Genomic DNA, 25,984 nt, shown 5'->3' with positions numbered 1-25,984 from the left:
ATCACAGCCTCTCGGGTTGTAAATGGCAAGACCTAGTCTGGTTTTTATATGTCACATTTAGCAAGCCATCCAGCTGTACTAGTGATCATAGTGCTATCTGAGTCTTAAGTTGTGTAATCCTAAATATGGCCATTTCATCTGATCAGTTGTGTTTTACTACTGACTGTAGTCCCATAAAATGGAAGATATAGACTCAGTTTAGATACCTCTTCAAGACATGCTTTGTGCTGACCATAATTAAGGAATCAAACCATGTTTTGTATTTCTAGATATACAGCAGGCATGCTGTGGTTTAGAGCTGCTCGTCTTTGTTCATTTTCCATCTGCTCAGCACTCAACTTCAGAAATTAGGAATGTAGGCAGCTGCCTTATACTGCATCGGACCATTGGTCCATCTAGATCAATACTATCTAGGGTAGACTCTACACTGACCAACAGAGACTCTAGAGCAGGCATAGGCAAACTCGGCCCTCCAGATGTTTTGGGACTACAACTCCCATCATCTCAGATCACAGGTCCTGTTAGCTAGGGGTGATGGGAGTTGTAGTCCCAAAACATGCCTATGCCTGCTCTAGAGGGTGCCAGGCAGACATATCCCTCAGCGCCGGCTAGTGACGTTAGGATTTGAACATGGGACATTTGCATGTAAAGTGCGTACTCAACCACTTAGGTATGGCTCTTCCTCATAAATCCACTCCTATCTCTTTGGTGCAGCGGTCTCTTGAGATGGAGTAATCACCCTAGCTATGGTTTGTCTGTGGTTGTAAACTCAAATTTAACAGCAAACTACAGGCAGCACAAATTGGTTTGCAAACTAAATTCAAACCATGGTTTGGTAGCCCCTCAAAAACCATGGTTTGTAAGCTAGTGTAGGTTCAGAGATAACACCAAACCATGGTTTGGCATCATGTCTGAATGCAGCCACAGACTTAATAAAGATTCTATCTTTTATTTAGTATTTTAGGGGTCACCATCAAATAGGTTCTTTTGGATGTGCCTCCTCTAGCTGAGGCTCACTATGTGGTGTCATAAGGGAAGATACCCTTCCCTTTAGCATTTGAGTAGCACCAACCCTCTTGAGTTTTCAAGGCCAGCAGAAGGCTTGGCTATTTGTCCAGGCCTTTGTTAGAGTTCAGTGCCAGGATGGATGCAAATTTTTTATGGCTTGTTTGTCATTTCTCTGCTTTGTTTGCTTAGCTGATTGCACTGTGTACATGGACGTGTATTTCAACTATAATCCATTCTGGAATTGCATTTGCGATTAAGAGCAGCTATGAAATGTTTTAAATTAAACAATAGAGCACATAGATAAAAATATTTTGGAAACTTCTGTCTCCTACAAAGTTACTGTTTATTCATCATTACTTTTCCCGTCCTCTGCCTTTCATTGAAAAACTAATTCCTGGGGTGGCAAATACAAAAGTTGAAGACAAACGGCAATATACATATGCAGTGATTAACTGCAATAAAAATTAACTGCAATAAAAGTAAACCAACAACAAAACCATCAGTTAGCAGCATAAGCTGCACTAAACCACTTTGTTGTGCATCTTGGTGTTTTTGCAAAGTTTCCTTTCGACAGTGTCTCCACCACCAAGTTCCCACTTGTGTGTTCAGTTCACAAGAGCATAAGAAGAGCCCTGCTGCATCAGACCCAAGGCCCTTTTAAGTTTACCATTTTTTTCCTCTTAGCGGTCTTTATCCTCCTAGTAATATGCTATGATTTGCTGCAGAGTTGGCCAGAACTGCATCATCTGTTGTGGCTGTGAGGATATACTAAGAAGATGTGAGAGTGCGGTCAATTGATTGCAACGGGTGTTTCTTACCTTCCACCATCACTTTTGCAGGCATAACGTTACACATTCCAGGAGTGAGCCGAGGCACTAGACTAGACTTTGCTTATTGATTCCTCTGCTCTGCTCACTTTCACTTGCTTGCCTTGGTGATGCATGGATGAGTGCCACGGGTGCAGAGGAACACAGAGTGTACGTCATGAGTAGGCTTTCTGTGTAAAAGCAGGAAATAGGTGCAAGGGATATAATAAGAAGAACCTACATCGTTTCAAAGACTTAAGTGCTGAGGAGGAAGAGGAATGATTGACACAATATTTAAAAGATGCATCTTTTTATATCGAGATGGTGATATGAGGTAAAAATAGTAAAATTTAAATATTTGAGTGAACATTCAATTGAAGAGGTACAGTATCTTCTTATATCCAGGGGCACGATTTGTGTTCTACTTTTCCTGTGTTTCAGATGACACATGATTATTTCTCAGGAGCACTTATTGTTCATTCTAGTGGCCTGGTTTGCACATTGCAATAAACCACAGTCTTAAGGGCCTTTCTGCATTTACTGTTTACGGTGGCATATTTGCTATTCATCCAATGTTTTTTAAGAGTGAATAAGTAGCTGATTGTCCACACCTTTGGTTGCATGTGGCTGTTATTACTGAGTTTTCATTTTCATGCTAATAGTGAGTTGTGCCCAAATTGAGAAAAGTTCCATGGTTGTAGTCAAACCCCTTACATGCTCCTCCAGGTACTAAATGTTGGTGTTATAAGCATGCACATGGCAATAGCCCTTTCATGGCTTAAAAAAGAAATTGATGCCTAGCATTCCGGAATTCTGATTTTGTCTGCAGCTGATGATTGCTGTTATGGGCAGTACTTTGACTGAGTGCCATCATCTCGACCTGCCATATTTTTCCTGTGAACTGAGCTCACAAACAGATAGCTCACACTGGTCAGAGGGAAGCAGCGCAAAACAGACTATGCCCACCGACTCTCCAACCCCTCCACACAGAAACCAGAATAATGATTGTACACATGCTGCATAAATGAAAATGTTGTTGATCCATTTTGGATATTAAAATAAGGGTTTTTGTTGTTGTTTTTAACAGCAGGAGAAAAAGTGGGGTTTTTTTGAGCACATTATTCCTGAATACTAGCTAAATGATGATGATGTTGTTGTGTGGCAGCATACTAAAAAATCCCTAATCCCTAGCTATAAATAGTAAGTGTTGAAAGGCCCTAAACAAATCATGGCTTACATGAACGACTGGTGGGCTTGTACATGCTGCTCAGATTCTACCCTCTGCTCCGATTGTGCCTGCCCTGTCTCTTGCTTTGCTGAGTAAGGAGGAAACAAACTACAGTGTTCACTTAGTGTTATGTGCAGACCAGCACTTGTGTTTTGTTTCTGTGCAAAGAAACCGCAGGCAGAAACCAAGAACAGACGCTGCTAATTCACTGTAAGCCATTGTTTGTTTCTAAATATGATTTAGTGTTATGTGCAAAGCTATGCAAATTTAACTCCTTTGGGTTAAATAGTGTGTGTGCATGACTGCTTGGTCTGAATACGTGTTGATGATCGGAAGGTCAGCAGTTCAAATCTGTGTGGCAGGGTGGGTTCCTATTGCTCTGTCCCAGCTTCTGCCAACCCAGCAGTTCAAAAGCACACCAGTGCAAGCAGATAAATAGGTACTGCTGCGGTGGGAAGGTCAACAGCATTTCCGTGTGCTCTGGCTTCCATCACGGTGTTCTGTTGTGCCAGAAGTGGTTTAGACATGCTAGCCACATGACCTGGAAAGCTGTCTGTAGACAAACGCCAGTTCCCTTGGCCTGAAGTGAGATGAGCACCACACCCTATAGTTGCCTTTGACTGGACTCAACTGTCCAGGGGTCCTTTACCTTTACCTTACCTGATAGTATTATAATAATCATAGGATGATGAGCCATACCTAAAGGAGACCATTAAAATATCCACTGATTCCAAGGGGCTACGGTACTTTGAGTATGACTAATGCTAGATATCATCCATTAAAATACAGTGGTACCTCGGGTTAAGAACTTAATTCATTCCAGAGGTCCGTTCTTAACCTGAAATGGTTCTTAACCTGAGGCGTGCTTTCACTAATGGGACCTCTCGCTGCTGCTGCACCACTGGGGCGCCATTTCCATTCTTATCCTGGAGCAAAGTTCTTAACCTGGAGCAACCACTTCCTGGTTAGTGGAGTTTGTAACCCGAAGCATCTTTAACCCAAAGCGGCTGTAACCCGAGGTACCACTGTATAGTAAAAATGTTCTGAATGTATGCTGCCTTTTTGCGATTTCATCTTGAGCACAGCAAAGAACAGCAGCTCTAAGTAGCTTTGTGCATCTTCCTTCCTCTACTGAGATTTCTTTACCCGCCTTCTTCCCCCACCATTGGAATGGTGCCTCTGTGGATGTCCCTTTGCTAGTGACATTTAAACAAGACTAGATGAGCCAATACACTATTCTGCTGGAAGAAATGTTGTTTCAGCCCTAGAGAGCTGGATTGCTTTGGCACAAACACAGTGCCACTGTCTCCAAAAACAACCTAAGAGGGTGCTGTGAAGCAAGAAAGCAGCTGTTAGAGAAAGGCACACAGCAATAAACTTTACGAGAGAAAACTTTCCTCACTTTCAATATGATCATATCTAACACCCTTCTCCCAATCCCCTTGCGCATATATGTGCATACAAAGGCTGTATCTTAACTAGAGATGGGGGAGAAATTCTCTTTGCTTCACATTTTAATGCACATCTGCCTAATTCACAATTCCTGAAACAATATGCAAACTGAAACACAGCTTTCGTTCAAAATTGATGATTGTCTGAATTTTGCGAACTGTTCAGAAATGTGTACGTTAAGGGAAAATAAGCATGAGATTCATATATTCGTGAAAATAACCTGCAAAAATGCATTCTGTTCAGCAAAATTGCCAACAAAACTGTGTGCGTTAGACAAGAGAACAACAACTACCAGACTTTTAGAAGACATCTGAAGGCAGCCCTGTTTAGGGAAGGTTTTAATGTTTGATGGACTACTGTATTTTAATATTTTGTTGGAAGCCGCCCAGAGTGGCTGGGGAAACCCAGCCAGATGGGCAGGATATAAATAATAATAATAATAATAATAATAATAATAATAATAATAATAATTGCATACAGAAAGGTGTATACTAGGAGAATTTCACAGTTAAATCCTGACAAATTTTCAAAGAAGACTTTTTTATTGTAAAAAATGGCAGACTGATGCAGAAATGCGGAGAACTGAATTTAAGGTTGGAAAACTGAGAAACTGAAAGAATCTAATATTGACAGGGTTGTCCACCCGAAATTTCAATATGCTTTTAATTCTTTTGCTTCGCATAGTGTGTAGTGGTGAAATTTGTACCTGCAGAGGCATTATGTGGAGGGGCAAAACTGTGCTGCCCCACTGTGTCTGTCCTTACTATTCCTTTCCCTAAAGTGGTTACTAACACCGCCTAAAACATGCAGGTACCCCAAAATAGTTCCTGCATGTGTCTCCCCCGCAGGGCAAATAGCTTCATGGGGGTAATTTAGATAAGACAAACAGCACAGGTGGGAAAGTTAGATCTCTTAGATATTGTCAAGAGCCAAACGGCGCATAAGGAAGAAGATTAGAGCTAGGTGAGTTCCTTGCCTGAGATTGATGCAGAAATTAACCAAGTTGTTTACAGATATGATGGCTTGTTTTTCTAACTAATTTAAGGCTTGGTAAACAGGAAAGAGGGTGGTCTGTGCCTCTTGCTGTGGTCCTGGCACTTTGCATAGCAGCATACCTTGCCTGCAGAGCTGGCAGCCTCTCACCCTTTTTCAAAACCCTCCCTTGCAGAGTGTTCCCTCAGCCACCTCTCCCCTCTCCTTGGGAGTCCTCTGGGCAGCTGCGACTGCCGCTCCTGGTCTCTGAGCTGCTCTCCCTCCCTGCCCCAAAGAGAGGTGTCTCCCAGAGGCACCATTCGCCTGCGGAGCTTGTAGCCAGGGCTGCTGCAATAAGCATCTGTGCAAGCCTTTGGGAGGCAGAGACAGGAGAGGGCGTCAGAGGAGAGAGGGAAGGAAAGAGGGACAGAGGCCCAGTGTTGCCGTGGCACCCCTGCCCATCATTCAAGGCACCTCAGGGTGCCATGGCACCCTGGTTGAAAACCACTTGTCTAGGATCTGAAAAATTCTTTCTGATCTCTACTTTCAAGTAGCCTTGTGAGAAAACGATTTGTATTCCTGGGTTTTATCTACACAGCATCGTAAACTCGCCTATTGGAATTTACTACTTGTGACAGCAAAACATGCAGCCAAAAACAGAGAGAGGTAAGAGCCAGTGCCAATTCCACCTGACCCAACCGCTCACGCTCTTCTCCCTGCACGGCTGAAACGTGGTCTCAGAAACACTTGCTGCTTTCCAGGCGTGAGGCCTCCAGGGAGCTTTCATTTGAAGACAACGTGGTTTACGACATTTTGCATGCACTGTAATATTATTAATATTCCTCCTCCCCAAAAGGGGGAAGGGTACAATGATAATGAATATTGCTAATATCACAGTGCATCCAAGGCAGGTTTCTAGCAATGGTGCCATTTCTTTAGAACCCGAGAAACAGGATTCTTCAGCAAGTGTGAGGTGAGAACATAAGAAAAGCCTGCTGGATCAGGCCACTGGCCCATCTAGTCCAGCATCCTGTAATCACAGTTGACAACCAGATGCCTATGGGAGGCCTGGAAGCAGGACCTGAGTACAACAGTACTCTCTCCCCTCCTGCAATTTCTAGCAAGTGGTATTCAGAAAGAAGCTTCTTGCCTCTGATAATAGAGGCAGAGCACTGCCATCATAGCTAGTAGCCACTGACAGCCATATCTTCCGTGAATTTGTCGAATCCTATTTTAAAGCCAGCCCAGTTGGAGGCCATCACTGCCTCTTTTGGGAGTGGATTTCATAGTTTCTTTTGTCTATCCTGAACCTTATAATAAAATGTGCTTGCTCTCAAGACATTTCAGGCTCCAAGCATAGAGTTTCATCAGTAACAGGCCAGTTCTAACACAATGATTTGCCTGCACAGGATGATTAGTAGGGATGTGTACCCATTCAAAAAGCTGGTCAAAATGCATCATCCACTTAAGTTGGTGTAAGAAGGATAACAGGCCACCTGGCATGCCGATATAATGAACTTCTTATAGGATCCTGGCACCACTTGTTCAGGATTGTGTCTCTACTTCTTCCCATGTGCTGCCAATGTGAGTGCCGCTCCCCCACCCCATCCTCCCTCTGTTTTGGACAGGGGGAGAAAAAAATGTTCATGGTGGGGAAGGTGTATGGGCTTAGAAGCAGCACAGTGCTCTAGAGCCCCAGGTGCAAGAGAGGGTGTCCTTGTAGTTCTGTGGCCATGGTGGTGGAGATTCAAACTCCACCTACAGGAAGTCTTTCAAATTGCCAGGGAACTCTCCTAAGACTGTGATGGTTGCAGTGCTATAAATATGACTGACTGATCTCATAGTCCACTCTTTACCAAATGGTCCCAAGGTAGACTACAAGAACAAAACAATATTAAAACAGGTACAATTTTCATTAAAATCATAGAACAAAGCCGCAAAATGAGCCAGGTAGCAAAATAGCTGCACTGAACAATAGTGCAGGAGAGAAAACATCCTCTCAGCCAAAGATGTGGGTAAAAAGTACATCAAAAGGCATACAGTGATGGCACAAGATAGCACCTTGGAGGGGAAGTTATTCCACAAGCTGGGGGCCATCACAGAGAAGGCCCTCTCATGCCCCTCAGAAAACAGATGTGGCAGGATGGTTGAGGAGAAGAGAGCTCAGGCCTTTCGCTCTGCTGCTGGGAGACAAGGATGAGCAGGAAGAGGAGCCTCTTTGACCCTTCCCCTCCATTCTGGAAGCCAAGGAAAAGAGAATCCGGGAGGGGCAAAGGAGAAACCAGGGCAGAGGCAGCTATGGGTAGTAGGCAACCCCCCATAAACCCATTCCCTGCCAGCTGCTAAAGAACTCTCCAGACTGGAGAAATGTCTGTGGGAGAAAGCAAAGCATGCATATTTTCCAGATGTGGAACACTGCAGGGGAGAGGGAGACTAGTAATGGAAATTGAAATGCAAATTCTTTTTCTGTGTGGAAAAGGCCCAATAAATCAGGAGTGACAGGAACACAAAAGACACCATCAGGAAGCATTTGCACAATCAAGGGATGCTTCATATATCAGAGAGTACTCAGGCTGTGCCTCCATGCTGCAAATAAACCAGATTCATTGCAGAAGGAGCAGTCTCTGAATTCTCCCTGTCTGAAGAGCAAAAGAAAACATATTGTGTTCCATTTCAGTCAGACTTAGCATGTTTTCTAACATAAACAGGATCATATTTAAAGGGCCAATTTGAAAGAAAACAAGTCAGTCTGACTCCTGGAACTCCTTTATGGTGAAAGAGGAGTTCTAAGAATAGAAGCTGCTCTTGCAAGGCTCCCATATAAAGTGGAAATGCAGGGCTTCTGAAGAAGGGCCCAGCTGAGGAAGCGAGAGGCATATAGAGTCCTTTGGGGGCAGGGGGGTGTGGGAGCCAAGGATTAGAAATGTATTGTGACAGCTCTCTAGACTGTGTATCTGTCTCCATTGCTGTCCCCTGATATTTCATCCAATGCTTTTTATGCTCAGGCAAGAAACCCTGCCTGTTATGGGAAGCTGGGGCAAAGTGCGGGAAAGGATGGATTTGGAGAGCAATTTGTCCTTTGGCCACTGCTGAAAAGGCTGATGATAATTACCTTTTTCTGGGTACTTACGCTTCACTTTTATGGCTGGCCAGCGCTGGAGGTGACTAAGGAATTATCCTGACTTGCTTGCTGCTCATAGATCCTTTTGCAATCTCTGCCAGTTAATAAAGAAGCACTTGCAGGGAGAGGGTTATCCAGCATTAGCACTAACAATTGCCAGGCCTTTAAAGAGAAAAAGAAAGAAAGAAAACAGTACAGTGGTGTAAATTCTGTAACTATTGGTAGGCATTGCTGCTATTATGAGGCAGGCAAAGTAACAGCAGGCCAACTTCAGCTGTGAGGGACGCAGGTTTATATAATGGGAATTCCATCACTTCCTTCAGGAGTACATTCTCCAGAGTATTTTGAAAACAGAAAGAAGTCAAAAAGGTATGCTACCACAGATGTTTGAAAGATGGGTTTGCAAAGGTATGTATGTTTTCATATGTGTGGTCTATTCATGGAGCAGAGATTTGGCAGTTAGATATCTACAACGCATTCAGCTAAAGAGAACCAGTGTGGTGTAGTGCCTAGTTGCAGCATTGAGTTAGATATGTGAAAGCTAAATTCATATCTGCAATCAAGTGGCATTTCCTGGGTTGCCTTGGACATGACATGGCAGCCCAGATCAGTCATCAGATAATCATGTACAGTGGTACCTCTGGATGTGAACGGGATCCGTTCTGGAGCCCCATTTGCATCCTGAAGCGAACGCACCCCGCGCCTGCGCATCTGCACCTGTGCGGGTCGCGATTCGCCGCTTCTGCGCATGCGCATGACGTCATTTTGAGCGTCTGCGCATGCATGAGCAGCGAAACCCGGAAGTAATGCGTTCCGTTACTTCCGGGTCGCTGCAGAGCATAACCTGAAAACACTCAACCTGAAGCGACTTCAACCCAAGGTATGACTGTATTGGACTTACACGCTTCCTCGTCCTCCCTTCATGCACTTCCTCCCTAACTTCCTTGTTTGCAGTAACAGTTGTTTGCTGTGATGACCAAATCAGGGAAACTATGGTTACTGCAAACCATAGTTTGCCTCCAAACCAGAAATAGAAACTTAGGTAGTTCACATGTGTCCTAAAGTTTTGATTTGGAGGGAAAGTATAGCTTATGTGACCAAAGTTTGGTCAGCTGGGATGTCACAGCAAGCTACAGTTATAATGTTCAAGAAAATAAAAGAGGGAATTGAAGTGCATGAACAGCTCAGCATTTGACCATGACATCTGAAACAAGCCTTTCAACCTAAGCTACACCAAAACGTTATGGATCTGACTCTGACCAGCTACTGTGAAGAGTTTGGTGGAAGAGTGGATACACAAATCAGTTGAGGTGGTACAAATAGAGCAAAGTTTGATAGGTATAGCTTCTGTGTTCACAGAAATTAATTTAGGCAGTGTAACCAGTGAATCCTTAAAGCTGGGGTGGCTAACCTGTGGCCCTCCAGTTTTTGTTAAACTCCACCATCAGGTCCAGCAGCATAGCCAATGATCAAGAATGATGAGAGTGGTAGTCCAACAACATCTGCACAGGCAAAGGTTTTTTACCCCCATCTTGGTGCATTTTAAATTAAATCACCTTCGGGAAACCAGCTGCCTCAGAGTGCTATGAGAGTAACATACATTCTCTAGGGCAATGGTAATTTGGATGTCAAAGTTTTCTGCCTTCTGTGGTCCCTTGATATCAAAAGCATTTGCCACTACCATGGCACGACAGCACTCTTTTAAAGCACTTTATGTTACAATAAGTTTGTTTCATTGGCATGCTATTTTTTTAAATAATATTTATTAAAATTTCAAAGAATTACAAAAGTAAAAAAAATAAAACAAAAATACAAAATACAGAAAAATACAGAAAAGTAAGACAATTAAAAAGAAGACAATTTTTCCACATCTTATCTTTCATTTGCTTGTTTCCTTGACCTCCTCACACCTCCCTTTTTGTATTCTAGTTCGATTAGTTAATTCAGCAAATCCTTTCCATCTTTGTTTTTATCTTGATAAATTATCTTAGTATATTGTGACTTTACATTCTCACCTATTAACAAACCATTTTTACATACTCCTTTATCACATTACTGCTAAAACCACATAACTTCCTTCCGGCATCCTTCTAACATTCCTTAATTTTACAATGTTTCAATAGATAGTCTTTAAATTTCTTCCAACCTTCTTCTACCGATTCTTCTCCCTGGTCTCGGATTCTGCCAGTCATTTCCGCCAGTTCCATGTAGTCCATCACCTTCATCTGCCATTCTTCCCGGGTGGGTAGATATTGTGTCTTCCAATACTTTGCGATAAGTATTCTTGCTGCTGCTGTAGCATACATGAAAAAAATTCTATCCTTCTTTAACACCGATTGGCCAACCATGCCCAGGAGGAAGGCCTCTGGTTTCTTCAGAAAGGTATATTTAAATTTTTTCATTTCATTGTAGATCATCTCCCAGAAAGTCTAAATCCTTGGGCATGTCCACCAAAGGTGAAAGAATGTACCTTCAGTCTCTTTACATTTCCAACATTTATTATCGGGCAAATGATAGATTTTTGCAAGCTTGGCTGGTGTCATGTACGACCTGTATATCATTTTCATTATATTCTCACTTAAGGCATTATATGATGTAAACTTCATACCTGTGGTCCATAACTGTTCCCAGTCAGCCAACATAATGTTGTGTCCAACATCTTGTGCCCATTTAATCATAGCTGACTTAACCGTTTCATCCTGTGTGTTCCATTTCAGCAGCAGATTATACATCTTTGACAGAGTCTTAGTTTTGGGATCTAACAGTTCTGTTTCCAATTTTGATTTTTCCACCTGGAAGCCAATTTTCTTGTCCAAATTGTATGCCTCCATTATTTGATAATAATGAAGCCAATCTCACACTTTATTTTTTAGTTTTTCAAAGCTCTGCAGTTTTAATTTATCTCCCTCTTGTTCCAAAATTCATTGGCATGCTATAACTTTTTAAAAAACAAACAAACAAACCTTGTAGGAATGCAACTCATGATTATTGGAACTTCTATGACCTGTGGATTTTTTCTTCCACCTTGAATATTAATTTGTGAGAATTGAATCTTAAGCCATACAGTATAGCTTTCGTGTCTTGAAGACAGGCTCAGTACTCAAAAGAGACTTCTACCACATAAGAAATGTGCGCTAAGAAAACATTCACTTAGTCATTTGTTACTCTTGACCCCAAATCACAATTCTTACGCTCTTCCAAAAGCAACTAACATTCCTGAATATATGCAAAGTCACATTTGTCACTAATCCCATCTGGTTGTACAATATATCGCATAATTGCTGATGCTGTGTGGTGGGGTACATGTGTCTCTTTCTTTGAAAGCCAAGTGCATATGCAGCAAATTTCGGTCTATTCTGACAGATACACAGTGCATCATTTCTTTTTACGCACATTCAAAGAAACCTCTGAAAGGCGGCAGTCAGGAAGCAACAAAAAAGAAGAAGACATATTCAAGATACGTGTGACTGCCAGTGGAGGAAGTACCTTGGCAAAGGAGGGGACCTCACTGAAAATGGTCTTAAATCCTATGAAGACGGGAGCTTTGTAAATGACAGCACAGCCCACGTGATAATTACTGCACAGCAATTGAAGCTGGGAAGTATGTCTGAAAGGTCAACAGGACCAATCGGACAAAGGAAACAGAACTTGGTTTTGATCATTTAAAAAACAAAACAAAAAGGCACCATAATCCCACATGCAAATTAGCAAACGTTTTCGACCCACCTCCCTGGTTACCTATTTTGAAATACCTGATGTCACACAGGTGGGAAAGGGAGGGAGAAGAGGAGGAGAAATGGCTTATCAGCCTTGCACAGTGTTGGGTTTTGAATGTACCCCTGGCACTGACTGCCCAGCAAACTGGCCTGACTTGCAGCTGTCAGCCAAGCCAGCAGCGGTCGCCTTGGCAACACTTTTATCAGTTCCTGAGGTAGAAGGAACTTTGGGCCCCTGACTGGTGATTTGTCACATTCCATGATGGCCTACAGTGTTCAGACTCTGAGGTGGCTCAGAGGATGGGCTGCTCTTTCCGGAAAAGACTTGGCAACAGGGGTTTTTTGTGTGTGCGTGTACTTTCTGTCTAACAATTTATGGGATGTGGTTTTATTAGCTGCATCTTTGCCTGCACCATGATTATATAGATATATTAGCTGGCCACCCTTAGCCACTTTGCAGGAAAGCATTCTGCAAGGCACATAACCTGGTTTTGCTTCACCCTTTCTTGTCAACACCAGTCTCCATTTTGAGATGCCTGATCCAAAAGAATGTCATAGTTCAGAACTCCTAAGGATCACAGTTTTTTTTTTAAGGCAAAACATTCTCTATAGGTAGGACTTGTCCTTATTAATGCATTGCAGTGCGAGTATTTTATCTCTTTTGTAGTATTCATGGTTTTACATTTTATTGGGTCTTAAATTGCTATTATGTGTTGCTTTTTACCTTGTCAAGTTGCTTTGAGACTTTTTATTGCATAAAGTGACTGAAAAATGTAATTATTATTATATAATTATAGGTTTCATTCAACTAAGTCCTGCCTGGAGTAGGCCCATTGAAATTAATAAACCTGAGGAAGGCTTTCTTGAACCAACAAAGCCTGGCACATCACAATACATATAAATAGTACTTTAGGTCTCTCAGTTATTTATCTTGGACAGTGGTTGGGCTGTAGTGTCTATAGTTTCCTTGATTCCCCCCAACAACTCCTTTTGAAAAACAGTGATCTGGTTCTCTAATAATGAGGGTATTTTTTTGGTAGTATTGGGTTTGGATGGATTTTGAGGTGAACTGTGGTAACTGTGGTGCCTCAGAGGATTTTTTTTTTTTGCTTTTGAAGCATTTTGTAGTATCTCAGTGATCCAGACATGGGCGAGGAGGAAATGCTGAAGATGCTTACCTACTGAAAGTGAAAGTTATGTCAGGGCGTGGGGAGGGTTAACAAGAAGCAGATAAATGTCAGAGGGAAAACCAACTTTAAAGGCACGTAACACAAAATCTGCTGAATCTATAGTTTGCAATTTGGCAGCTGTCTTGCACCTTTCTCATTCTGTAGTTTTCAGACCAGTTGCCCACAGAACACAAGGATAGCCTCAGTGATTCCTTATTTACCCTCTCTACAGTTGCACCAGCCTGACTTTGGGGCAAACACCTGCAGTTATCCTTCTGAAATTTAGCAGAATTCATGTCCTCGGAAGGAGTAAACTTAACTGCAAATTTCATCCAATTTTGCCCAAAATTTTAAAAGTTTTAAAAAATAAAATCAACCTTTAAAGGTGCTCAGCACAACCCTCCCCCCTGGACCTATTTGTCTGTAATTTGACAGGATTTATACACTCTGTAGGGGGGGGGGTAGCATGCCTGCAAATTTCATGCTCTTCTGCCAAAAGAAAAAAGTTACAGCCATTTTTTTAAAAACCCAACAGTGATTTGGGGGAGTGAAAAAGGAGCCTTGAATGGGCTCCAGGTTCATGAAGTGCCTCAAGGGAAGGCGGGCTGTTTTCCAAATTGCCAAATTGTCTTTGGTAATTGTTGTTGTTGTTAAGGAAAGTGGCTACTACTTACTAGCAACTGTTCTAGTTAAATTATTCTGGGGCCAGCCTTACAGATATATCCTCTAAAAACAAAAATAGCATTTTGTTTTGAAATATTGCCAGTTCTATATATTGAACCATCTGGATAAAATGAATTAGAGACTGAATGAATGCACTGAAAGATGCTGAAGAGAAGTAGGGATTTAAAAAGGATCTGTTGGGCTTCTTGAAAAGAGACTCCCTATTCACAAAGCATATTCACCTTCTAAAATGGGAACCTCAGGAATTCCTGAAAGATGAGTTCCTATTCATAAGGAACATTCTAACATTTGAACCATTTAAAATATTTATATTCTGCCTCTTAATCATACTAATTCATCACACTAATTCTTTGTGACTAACAAGCATAAAATTACTCTCCTTCCCATACTGTTTATTTATATTAAATATTTTTATGCCACCTTTCTGCCACAAGCAGCTTTTGAAGTGGCTCTCAAGAAAATAAATATATATCACAGCAGTAAAAAAAAATGTTACAGCAGTGAATAAAATTAAACCACATCCCTAACCAGCAGTAAAAGCAGTAATAATAATAATAATAATAATAATAATAATAATAATAATAATAATTTATTATTTGTACCCCGCCCATCTGGCTGGGTTTCCCCAGCCACTCTGGGCGGCTTCCAACAAAGATGAAAGATACACTAAAGTGTCACATATTAAAAACTTCCCTGAACAGGGCTGCCTTCAGATGTCTTCTGAATGTCAGGTAGATGTAAAGTAGAAACAGCAGCGACCTTAAGCACAAACAAACACCATTAAAAATATTCCTGAATCACAACCTATTAAGAAACAGCTGGAATAAACAGAACAATCTTCACCTGGTTCCAGAAAGGTAGCAAAGCAGACACCTAGTGGATCTTCCTTGAGAAAACGTTTCATAGTCAAGGCAATTAGTCAGATTACCAATGTTACTAATTAGCCTGGTTACTAATGGGAGTTATTATATATTATTGCATAACGATAATAACTCCCATTAGTTCATATTTTGAACCAGCTGAAGTTTCTGGTAATTTTTCAAAGTCAGTCCTACATTTGCATAATACATTGGCACAGTTATGCTAGGATGTCGATGGGAAGGTCATTTCTTTTCAGTTTGGCAAGCCAATCAAAGTTGGGAAAAGCAATCAGAAGAGGAATAACATACCAAGTGAGGTGAACTGAGGCATCCCAAAGTGATTTACAATATATAACACATACATACACCCCATATATAAAAAAGCTTACATGACTGAATATATATAAAAAATTAAACAACAGTTACATACCTTAAAACAGTCTAAAACAACAATAGCACATACAAAAAATAAGTTGAAATCCAGTACAGGTAAGGAATTCTTATGCTCACTGCCTAGATCCCAGCTCAGAGTTAGGTGAAGGAATTTGCAATTTAAATGCTACCAAATCCAGGAAATGCAAACTTCAATTGATCCTTACATTAAAATTTTACCCAACATCTTCATTCTACTTTCTATTAAAAGGAAGTTGACAACTGTACTGAATTATTCTGGAAGCATTTCTGCTTAGCCTTATAATTAGGGCTTTTCTACCTACAGTACTGTACATGTTTAGGATCTTTCCTCCTCGCTCTCCCCACCCAGGATTGCCAGTTTCCTGGAAAAATGTTGTAGATCAATAAGTGGTAGATGTGGGTTAAAATGCATAGCAGTGAGATGAAATATACGCTTTTAGAAACTTAGTAGAGAGGTATATTGAATTGTAGCCCTAATTAATGATGGTAAATTATAAAGGCTAACGTGTATGCATTTGAAGGTCAAGCTAAATAATATTTATGTAACTATTCTGCCTCTGCTGAAGAATTGGGGAATAAGGGAACTGGGATTACACTTAAACTGGAACCAAAGTTCTTTGCTGGCCTGTGGACCATGTTGCCAATTTTAAACTGGTCAGTGGCCTGCAGTCACACAACATACTGGACATCTCATGAGTGTGCCTGTCTAATGCATGACAGTCTCTCTCTTCCCGTATACCTTTTCTTTGCCTACCTTCTTGGTTGAAATCTGAATAGAGCTTCTCAAAGCATTATCTGCTCATGGAGATAGAATACGATTTCATATCCTAGGGAACTCTCCGTAGCCTGCAACCCTATAGCGTTTACCTGGGAGGAAGACCCATTGAACTTAGTAACCCCACAAATTTTGAATGTGCTTCCATCTGGGATCCATTGGAGAACCCTAAATAACCATTTTATTTCCTTGGCTTTCTCTTGATGACTTCTTTTATTTTGTGGTTGATGGATTTAGCTGTATTTTGGCTTTTAATATTTGTGGCTTTTAAATTGTTCCTGGGTTTTATTAATTAATTGTAGTTATTTTCTATTGCTTTTCTTCTGTGTGCCACCTTTGAGAGAGCTTTAGACTTCAAAGCTGTCTATAAATATTTTATATACAATTAAAGAGGACTTACAAAGACTTGCAAAGGATTGCATCATTAATCAGACTTTTCACATGCCCCATAGACATGGTAATCCCTAGTTGGTCATTTGAAATGGGCAAAGGCCGAGGAGGCAACAGGGGCTAGAGGGGGGTTGTGAGGAGGAGAAGCAGAATAAGGAAAGAGGAACATGATTTGGGTGGTAGTTTTGAGGCCCCTTTTCCCTGCAAATGACTATGAAGAAAAAATGTGCACTATGAATGCAAATTTCAGATAAGAAGCTTATAAATCAAGTTGCCAAATTACACTCTGAAATCCAGGACCAGGATGGTGAGTGCAGAATGTGAAAATAAATAAATAAAAATGAAATGAATAAGCAAGCCTAAAGTACTTGCTCATATGAATAATAGGAGACTTCATTTACCCAAATGAGTTGCTTGAGTGCCCATTATATGCTGTAAATCTCCTTATGTAACAGTTCGTTTTCTTGAAAGTAAGAGCAACAGTAGCACATTCCCAAGGTGAATTAGGATTTTCATAAATGTGTTACAGGTGAACAAGACGTAATATTTTCACATGTCCAGCTGATCTGAGTTGTAGCCCGATTGTGGGGGAAGAATGGGGTTTGTAGTTTTTTAGTTGTCAGTCTGTTTGTCTCCTTGGCCCTGGCTGAGCTAGATTGTTTTCAAATCTGCAGCAAGCCAAACAATTCTGAGCAGCATCTTGATTCCTCTTCTTATGGTCACTAGGTCAAGCTTTTATCTGGGTCAGCTGGACCCTGGCTGCTGCCAAGATATTTGACAGCTCCATTAACTATACATGATTATGTCTTGTTGTTGTTCCTGTTATACAGACAAGTTGAATCCATAGCCCCAGTTCAAACTGAAGGTGTCCCTTACATAGAGAGACCATGATAACATGTGGTGCTGCCCTTGCAGAACTGTTGCAGCAGATGTACTAATTGTGAGAATTGGCTCCTTGGCACTATGGCTGTCTGCTTAGCCACAATGTTTTTCGCAGTTGTGGTGGCCCTTGTTCTGAGCTACTATGAATATACAAATTGCCTCAGTCACATGAATGGCCCCCACAGTTCTCACAAGCAGTGCTAGTTCTCACAAGCAGTGCCTTTGCCTGAGTGTCAGTCCAGTGGCAGTTGCTTATTATGATTTGGTTTGCGCATAATGCTAAACCATGGATTATTAAACTATGTTTTATTTAAATTGTAGCATGTGGTTGTATTCAACTAAGTATTACTCAGAGCAGACTCATTAAAATTAATGGACCTACATTACTGATGGCCTTTAATGTCAGTGGGACTACTGTGAGTATGATTAGCATTGGCTACAACCAATAGTGTTGTATGTGAAGCCTGTTCATCAGGTTAACTATGGTTTGTTTACCAACAAACCACAATATGAAGCAAGGCTTTCATGTTGGCTGAGAAACATTGGTTTGCTTTAACCCAACACCCTTTTCTAACCATAGTGTGCTTGACCATGCACCCCAGACACTCATCTGACTACAAAGGCATGAGGCAAGAGTAGCTGGGAAATAAATCAAGCTTTGGAGAAACTAGCTAAGATTTAAGTGATCATCTTTGGGACAAGTTGTCATTAACCTGTGGCTTGTTAAGTAATGGCATAAACAAACAATGGCCAGCAAACACATCTGAATAGTGGGAAGCCTTGGTTTCCTCAGTCCAAAATAACTGTTTCCAATTTTCAAGCTATTCTTTTCACTAAACCATTGTCTGTAGAAATCCTTTTTCTAAACCACTACAAGCAGATGTGCTTCAGGAATTGTGGATTGTCCTTTTCCTAACTTGCTAAGAATCAAAAGAGAGTTTTCAGAGAAATTGGGAGATTTTCAGTAGCAGTGAAGAAAATAAGGTCCTCTACTTATCTAGCTAAACTCATTTGAGAATTTTCAATTATAATTTCATAATCATTGTCTCATGCCTTTAATATATTCTGCCTGCTGAGATATAACTTTGGCCTATCTTTGCCTGCCTTTAGGAGATCCTAAAAACTTCTAATCAGGCTGTAGTTTCAGGGTGCCTGATATTAGTGCAGGCTTACAAACAGCCACTTGCCTGGTCAGTTGTGGTAAGTGAGAATTGCCTAGAGACAACTAAGCAGGGAAGCTTTTGTAAATGGGAAGACAGTCAACAGTTTAGGCCTCAAATGCATTTCATAGCTCACAACCTTTTTGTAGCACTTATAGCATGGGCTCACCCTGTTACCTTCTCCAACCTGGTGCCTCCTACAATTCCCAACTTCCTTGACAACTGAACCTGCTGGCTGTTGCTGATGGGAATTGGAGTTCTAAGCATCGAGAGCAGGCACCCCCAACCTTTGGCCCTCCAGATGTTTTGGTCTACAGTTCCCATCATCCCTGACTACTGATCCTGTTAGCTAGGGATCATGGGAATTGTAGGCCAAAACATCTGGAGGGCTGCAGGTTGGGGATGCCTGATCTAGAGGACTCCTAATTGGGGAAGGCTGTCATAGCAAAGGCAAATTATGTCACTGCTGAACAGCTCTATTTCAGTGTTTCTGTGTTTTCATCTCTCATTAAGGACTTTGTTTCTGGAAGCCTTTCTAACTTGTTACAGTGCCACCTTGTCTGGTGGGAAGATTGGTTTATGAGGCAGTTGATGTCATGATGGTGAAAACCTACCTTTCTACATTGCTTGCCTTCCATTTTCTGATTGCACTACATTATATATCCTGCTGTGTAGTCTCTTCTCCAAAAGCTGGAATTATGACTCTTTTAAAAATCACATTTTTATTTCATTTTTTCCTGCTACATTGCAATTGCACTAATAAAAAATAAAATAAAAAAGAAATAAAAAGCAACTGGTGTGATCACTTTGGCTGCAAAGAGAAAACAATTAATTACAGGGCTGGTTTGCCAGGAGAGATCAGGAAATGATTGATTAATGGGCCAATTTCAGTAATGGCTGTGGCCCAGGAGGGAACAGGAAATGACTTATTAAAGAGCCATTTCAATAATGCCAGGAAAAAATAGGAGCCGCTTCACACACCACAAATTAGGAGAACCTTTATTGATTGAAGGCTGCAATCTAAGCAAGTGTTCTGGAGCACAATGGAACTTACTTTTAAGTAAAAGTAGTTATGTTCTTGCCTGTGGAGATGGGCATTGCGGGATTATTATGGGGAATATAAGATATATTAAATCCTGTGTAGAATTTAAGCTTCCAACTTTGATGTCTACTTTTAATTGCTTTTATCATCACCTAAAGTATCCTATAAAGATATTACAGGATGTAAGTATTTTAAATAAAATTCATGATTATCTTTTGATGATGCACAGATATAGCAATATTTGTTGCTGACATCCATCTGTCTTGGGAGAAAATAGAGGAGTGCACTTTTAGGGGTGAAGTCAAAGTATTGGAGGTTGCAGCTCCTGCTCACTCCTATGGAAACATGCCCTGACTGCCTGTCTCCAGACACTGATCGTCTGCAAGGGATTCCCACATGGCAGAGTTGATGTTGCCAGCCTTCATGTCACATTTGCAGGCATCATTGTAGCATGGAGTTGGTCTGCCAATGGACTTAGTACCTGAAGCCATCTCCCCATAGAGCACATCCTTGGAAATCTTGCCCTCTTTCCTTCTGTGGACGTGACCAAGCCAGCATAGATGTCACTGAGGTAGGAGTTCAAACATTGGGAATGTGGGCTTGGGGAAGCACATTTGTTTGAAACTTTGTCCTGCCATGTGGTCCCCTTGTAGAAGGTGTCGAGGCTTTGCATCTGACGGTTGTAAGTTGCCCGCAATACAGTTCCACAAAGCAGCGTGCTCAACATGTAAACCTGGTAGACCTTCACCTTGGTATTGGATGTTAGCATTGCATTCTCCCATACCCTCGTGGAGAGATGAGGCATTACAGTAGTTGTCCAGCTCAGCATTAGTGAGGAGGTTGCTGGTTATGCTAGAACCCAGGAAGACGAAATTAGCTGCTGCCTCAAGCATGTGTCACCAATGATGAAGCATGGAGTGCTGGCTGATGGTTAACAACAGTCAACAGGCTGAAAATCTGCATACAGTAAAGCTATAATCACATTAAGCTAGTAACTAATCCTGCGAATAGAATTCCTTGCCATCTGATTCAAGAAACCGGGTTATTTCCTTTTGTAGCAGCAACATCAAGGTGAAGTCTGCAGATGTGGCTGCGAATTTCCACTGCACCGCAAGAACAAGTTTGCCCAAGCACATTCTCAGGGAGGAAATCTTTCTGAACCAGCATATCCAGTAAAAAAATAAGAAATAGCAGAAATGCAACCTGTTTAGTATACAGGGAAAACAAGCATTTGAATTTACAAACTGTAAACTGTGTAACTTGGCCCTTGGAATCCTCCAAGTTTTCAGTGTGTGAAAGCTTTCCTTCTCCTCCAGTATGCTTTTCCCATTCATTTGTTTATAACAGTTCCCAAGCTAAAACCAGCAGCACAAATTTTTTTTACATGATTTTCAACAATACAAGGCAGAAGTTGCCAGACTACTATTAAAAAATGGTCTAGCCTGTTCTACTGCCTCTGGACTTGAGTGTTATTACCTGTTGGTGTCTGGTGGTTATGCTACTATTAAAAACAGTGGAGTGGCCCACTGCAGTGCATTGCTTAAGAGTGCTAGACTAGGATCAGGAGTACCCAGCTTCAGATCCCCACTCAGCCATGAAGTTCACTGCGTGACTGTAATAGATAGGCTGGATGCAGAGAAGTGGTGGGAGGCACCATCTGGGAAACCTCCATGGAAACCCCAAGGGAAGAAGGCTCAGTGCCAGTGGATTGGTGGTGGGACGATGATGAGTGGTCAGAGGGAGGAGGAGGAGTTGGACTGGGAGGAGGAGGTGTTGGAAGCTGAAGAGGTAATAGGGTTTAGTGAACAGAATGAGTCTGTGGCATAGAGCAGCCAGAATCAGAGGCAGAAGCAAAGGCTGGAAAGGAGGAGAGGTAAAAGGCAGAGATGAGGCAGGCTGCTGAAGAAGCCAGGGAGTCTCCCTCTCCTGCTGCAACCAGCTCCCCTCCCCTCTGGTCTCCCAGAACCCGTAGGGGTATGAAGAGGATGCAGCATAGACAGACAAGTCGTCGGAGTTTCAGATTGCTTGGGAAGGACCCAGAGGAAAAGGAGACTTAGGCAGCTATGGGAGGGCGAGGACCTTCAGTCCTTGCAACTGACTCATTGAGGCAAGATCTACTGGAATGAGTTGCTGTGCTCACTAGGCCTGTGCTGTTTTGTTTCTTTGAATAAAAAGTTAACTTTACTGATAGTTTGTGAGCTATTGCTGACCTGCTCTTGAAACCCTCCCTGACAGTGAGCTTGGATCAGTAACAATCACTAAGTCTATCCTACCTGGAAGAGTTGTTATTGGGATAAAAAGTGGGGGGAGCCACTGAGCACCTTGGAAGAAATATGGGATATAGATGCAATAAATAGGTAAAGGTAAAGGGACCACTGACCATTAGGTCCAATCGTGGCCGACTCTGGGGTTGCGGCGCTCATCTCGCTTTATTGGCCGAGGGAGCCGGTGTACAGCTTCCGGGTCATGTGACCAGCATGACTAAGCCGCTTCTGGCTAACCAGAGCAGTGCATGGAAACGCTGTTTACCTTCTCGCCAGAGCAGTACCTATTTATCTACTTGCACTTTGAGGTGCTTTCGAACTGCTAGGTTAGCGGGAGCAGGGACTGAGCAACGGGCGCTCACCCCGTCGCAGGGATTCGAACCGCCGACCTTCTGATCGGCAAGTCCTAGGCTCTGTGGTTTAATCCACAGTGCCACCCGCGTTCCTCATGCAATAAATAAATGCCAATAAAAACAGAAGTTGGTAACCCTCCTGCATAAGGCAACTTCATCTGTTCCTAAGCGACTTGGCTGTGGATGTGAATGAATTGAAGAGGGAGGAAGAAAGAGCACTAAAAATAAAGTGAAGGGAAAAAATGGATTGAGAATCCCACCTTCAACTTTAGAAAGGGTGACTAGGGATAGAAAGAGCAAACTGTGGAAGAAGCCCAGAAAACGGGAAGAGAAAGATCACTCTTCATACCAGTGCTAAACTTTGGAGGGATGAGGAGGCAGGGAATGGCCTGGAGGAGGAAAACTGGGAACTTTAAAATGCACAGAGTCAGCAAGGAGGCAGCTGAAGATCTAATTAGAGGCCCATTTCTGTCAAACTTTGCTGGAGTCAACACAGAGTTGCATCACTGTTAAAGGAGGCTGTCAGAAACAAAACAAGCAAAGCACGGGGAATCCCCTTCAGCGATTATGTGAGCATGCACATGAATTTATCCAGGCCAAAAGAAATATCCTTTACACATGAAAAATTCAAGAAGTGTGGCTAATGGAAGAGACTAACTTTGCCAGCTGAATAGTCTGAGGGATTTTAGGATGCTCAAAAAGGCATCAGCTGAACAAATAGCTATAGATATTAGGACAAATAGTAATATTTTAATAGAAAATGAAACCTGTTAGGCTGTAAAGCAGGCAGCTAGTCAAAGATGATAATGATATATCAGCAAAGCTAAGACACTCCTTAGCTCTTGGTTCTTCCCCATACCAAACAGAATGAGTACAGAAATACCTATTTCAGTGGTTATTCTTCTCTGGTTGATGCCCTCAAGTAAAGTTGCTTTTGCTGCTGTGCTGATCTCACAAAGGAAAGATGCATAACAACCGAAGTTCAGAATTTGAATTGGGCTCAGCCTCATTGTATGGGTCTGCCAACTGGATTATTTTCCAGCCACAGGTGTTGATAGAAAGAAAGCAGACTTATTGTATAAATCCCGGCTTGGAATTTTATCAAAAAAACTGCTTTGGTACTGGGCCAGGGCTAGGCAATGTCCAATTCATGGCCAGCCAAGACATTTTGCTCCATAGGATAGATCAGCAGATCATTATTCATGCTTACCCCATTGAACATACCTGGGACTTGACTTCCAAGTAAACGTGCATTGTTAATCCTGAAGACCGACACCAGCTAAGGTGGCCAGATGCAAAAGAGAACAGGACTTCCTGTACAAGAAGAACCTTGCTGGATCTGTCCAAAAGCCTATCTAATCCAGCATCCATTTCTCATCCTAGCCAATCAGTTGCCTATGGAAAGCCTAAAAGTAGGGCCTGATTGCAGCAGTGCTCTCTCCACTTGTGATACCCCAGCAACTGTTTTTCAGAGGCATGCTGCTCTCAACAGTGGAGGGAAAACGTAGCCATTGTGGCATTGATAGCCATTGATAGTCTTATCCTCCAATAACTTTGTCTAATTCTGTTTTAAAGCCATCCACGTTGGTGGCCATAATTACATCTTATGAGAGTGCTGTATGAAAAGGAAACACTTTGTGTACAAGATGGAGATGTCGCTTATAATGCAATCCAAGAGAGATCTTGAGAGGGTGTGGCGGGCATGGGTAATGCTGAGCTAGTTTGAGTATTGAGGCAGCCTCCTAAGTTCCTGTGCTCTGACAGAAGGTATAAAACTCTCATTTGGAGTACACCATTCACCAGTTCCGTCATCTAAAGCCCCACTCACTGTCATCACCTCAGCCTGATCTGTGCCAAGTTTTCTTTTATTGGCCCTCATCCAGCACATTACTAATTCTGGACAACAGCTTAGGGATTCCACTGCCTCATTGGTATTTGAGAAAAATGAGAACTATTACGAGGAGTCATCAGCATACTGATGACACTAAGCTCCAAATTCCCTAATAACCTCCAGCAGTGGTTTAATGTAAATGTTTTAAAAGCATATGGAAGAAGACAGAACCGCAGGACAAATTCCCAAAGCGTAGAGCAGGAGTTCCCCCAACAATACTTTAGGGCCATTTGGCAGTAGGAAAAGGGCATTTCTCATTTTCAGAGCACATGTTTTGCATGCAGAAAACCCCACATTCAGTCCCTGCTGGCATCTACAGTTAAAGGAATCAGGTAGCAGGTGGCATGAAAGACCAATGCCTGAGACTCTGGAGAAGATGCTGCCAGCTTGAGTGGCCAGCAGTGGACTAGATAACCAACACTCTGACCAAATATAAGGCAGCGTCCTATGTTCTTCTGAAACCTACAGAAACAGTGCAGAGCAACTCCATCTACAGTGGTACCTTGGGTTACATATGCTTCAGGTTACATACGCTTCAGGTTACAGACTCCGCTAACCCAGAAATAGTACCTTGGGTTAAGAACTTTGCTTCAGGATGAGAACAGAAATCGTGCTACGGTGGCAGTGGGAGGCCCCATTAGCTAAAGTGGTGCTTCAGGTTAAGAACAGTTTCAAGTTAAGAACGGACCTCCAGCACAAATTAAGTTCTTAACCCGAGGTACCACTGTATTTCCAATCCAGCCAGGTGATCTGAAAGAATATCGTAATTGAAAGACCTTGACAGGTTCAGAAGGCTAAACAAGGGCACACATGTACATTGGTAAAGGGCCTTCACCAGTGCAACCCAGGCAAAGGATAGAATGGTGTCTCTTTCTCTTTACCCATTCCATTTACAAAAGCCTACTGGACTAGCTGCTGCATCTTACTTCTGACCTGGAGCAGCTGGCGAGCTTAGGGCAGGTCAAACAGTGAACACGGCTCTCTGCTGCTCTCAGCCCCTGACTGTTTAAAGGGGTATGGCACTACTTTAAATGTAGAGTGCAGATGGGGCCCTTGTCAGAGTCAGCCCAGAGGTATAAATGAGGTAAGTGACTTTGACAATGTGTTTGCTCAAACCACAGAGGTTGAAAAATGTTTTGTCTTGGTCTCCACTCCCCACCCAGTTGCAGAGGAGTGAGGAGACCTGATGTCTACTGAAAGCCTACTCCCCTCCCCCCCCAACCACTGCCCCAAGTACATAGGCAAAGAAAGCCTTTGTCCACAAGAGAAGGGTATTTGAGAAGGAAAATAAATAGACATTCCTATTCACCCAGACTGACAGATTCAGACTGTGCTGGTGGTGGAGGATTTGTCATGCTGTCACCTGTATTGTATAGAAAACTGGCCAGGATAAGAGAGAGAGGGAGAGAAAGAGAGAGAGAGGACAACAGGATGAGTAGAAAGTCAGTAAAATGGTGAGAAGGCAGCCACAGGAGACGTGGCAGAGCCCTTCACTGCCTAGCATTGTCTGATGATTTAACATTCACACCACAAGCCATTACTTCTGCTCTAAATGAAATATTAACTGTCCTGCAGTAAACTCAAGGCATCCTGTTCCTTGTCTAGGTTCTTCTATGAGAAGAGACAACAGAGGGCCAATAAGCTACCAAGGATGCTTTGCTGTATTTTATTTTGAAAACTGGCTGGGAAAAAGAAATCCACGTTTCAGAGGCCTTTGTTAGTCAGTTTTCAGGAGATGTCTGAAAGTAGGGATTATCCTTGCTGAGCCTGTACTGGCAGGGAGTTCCACAGGGCAGG

The 25,984-nt window shown here is 42.2% G+C and overlaps 1 protein-coding gene and 1 long non-coding RNA gene across 9 annotated transcripts in view; one reads left to right on the top strand and one right to left on the bottom strand.

The window, feature by feature from the left end:
- CACNA1I (calcium voltage-gated channel subunit alpha1 I) overlaps nucleotides 1-25,984 on the top strand; it is a 363,153-nt gene that overhangs the window by 182,385 nt on the left and 154,784 nt on the right. The gene's annotated exons all lie outside the window — the stretch shown is intronic.
- On the bottom strand, nucleotides 6,784-12,497 carry LOC310743575. 2 transcript variants are annotated; one of them, XR_014539103.1, is made up of 3 exons: nucleotides 12,326-12,497; nucleotides 8,597-8,749; nucleotides 6,784-7,703 (listed from the first exon to the last, which is right to left on the bottom strand). It is a non-coding gene; the product is annotated as an uncharacterized lncRNA (long non-coding RNA). The 2 variants fall into 2 exon arrangements; XR_014539104.1 differs by having other exon boundaries at nucleotides 12,340-12,497.

The sequence above is a fragment of the Podarcis filfolensis genome (assembly GCF_964270895.1).
Source record: "Podarcis filfolensis genome assembly, chromosome: 10".
NCBI lineage: Eukaryota > Metazoa > Chordata > Lepidosauria > Squamata > Lacertidae > Podarcis > Podarcis filfolensis.
Note: the sequence above shows the minus strand (reverse complement) of the source record. Positions and strands in the feature narration are given on the sequence as shown.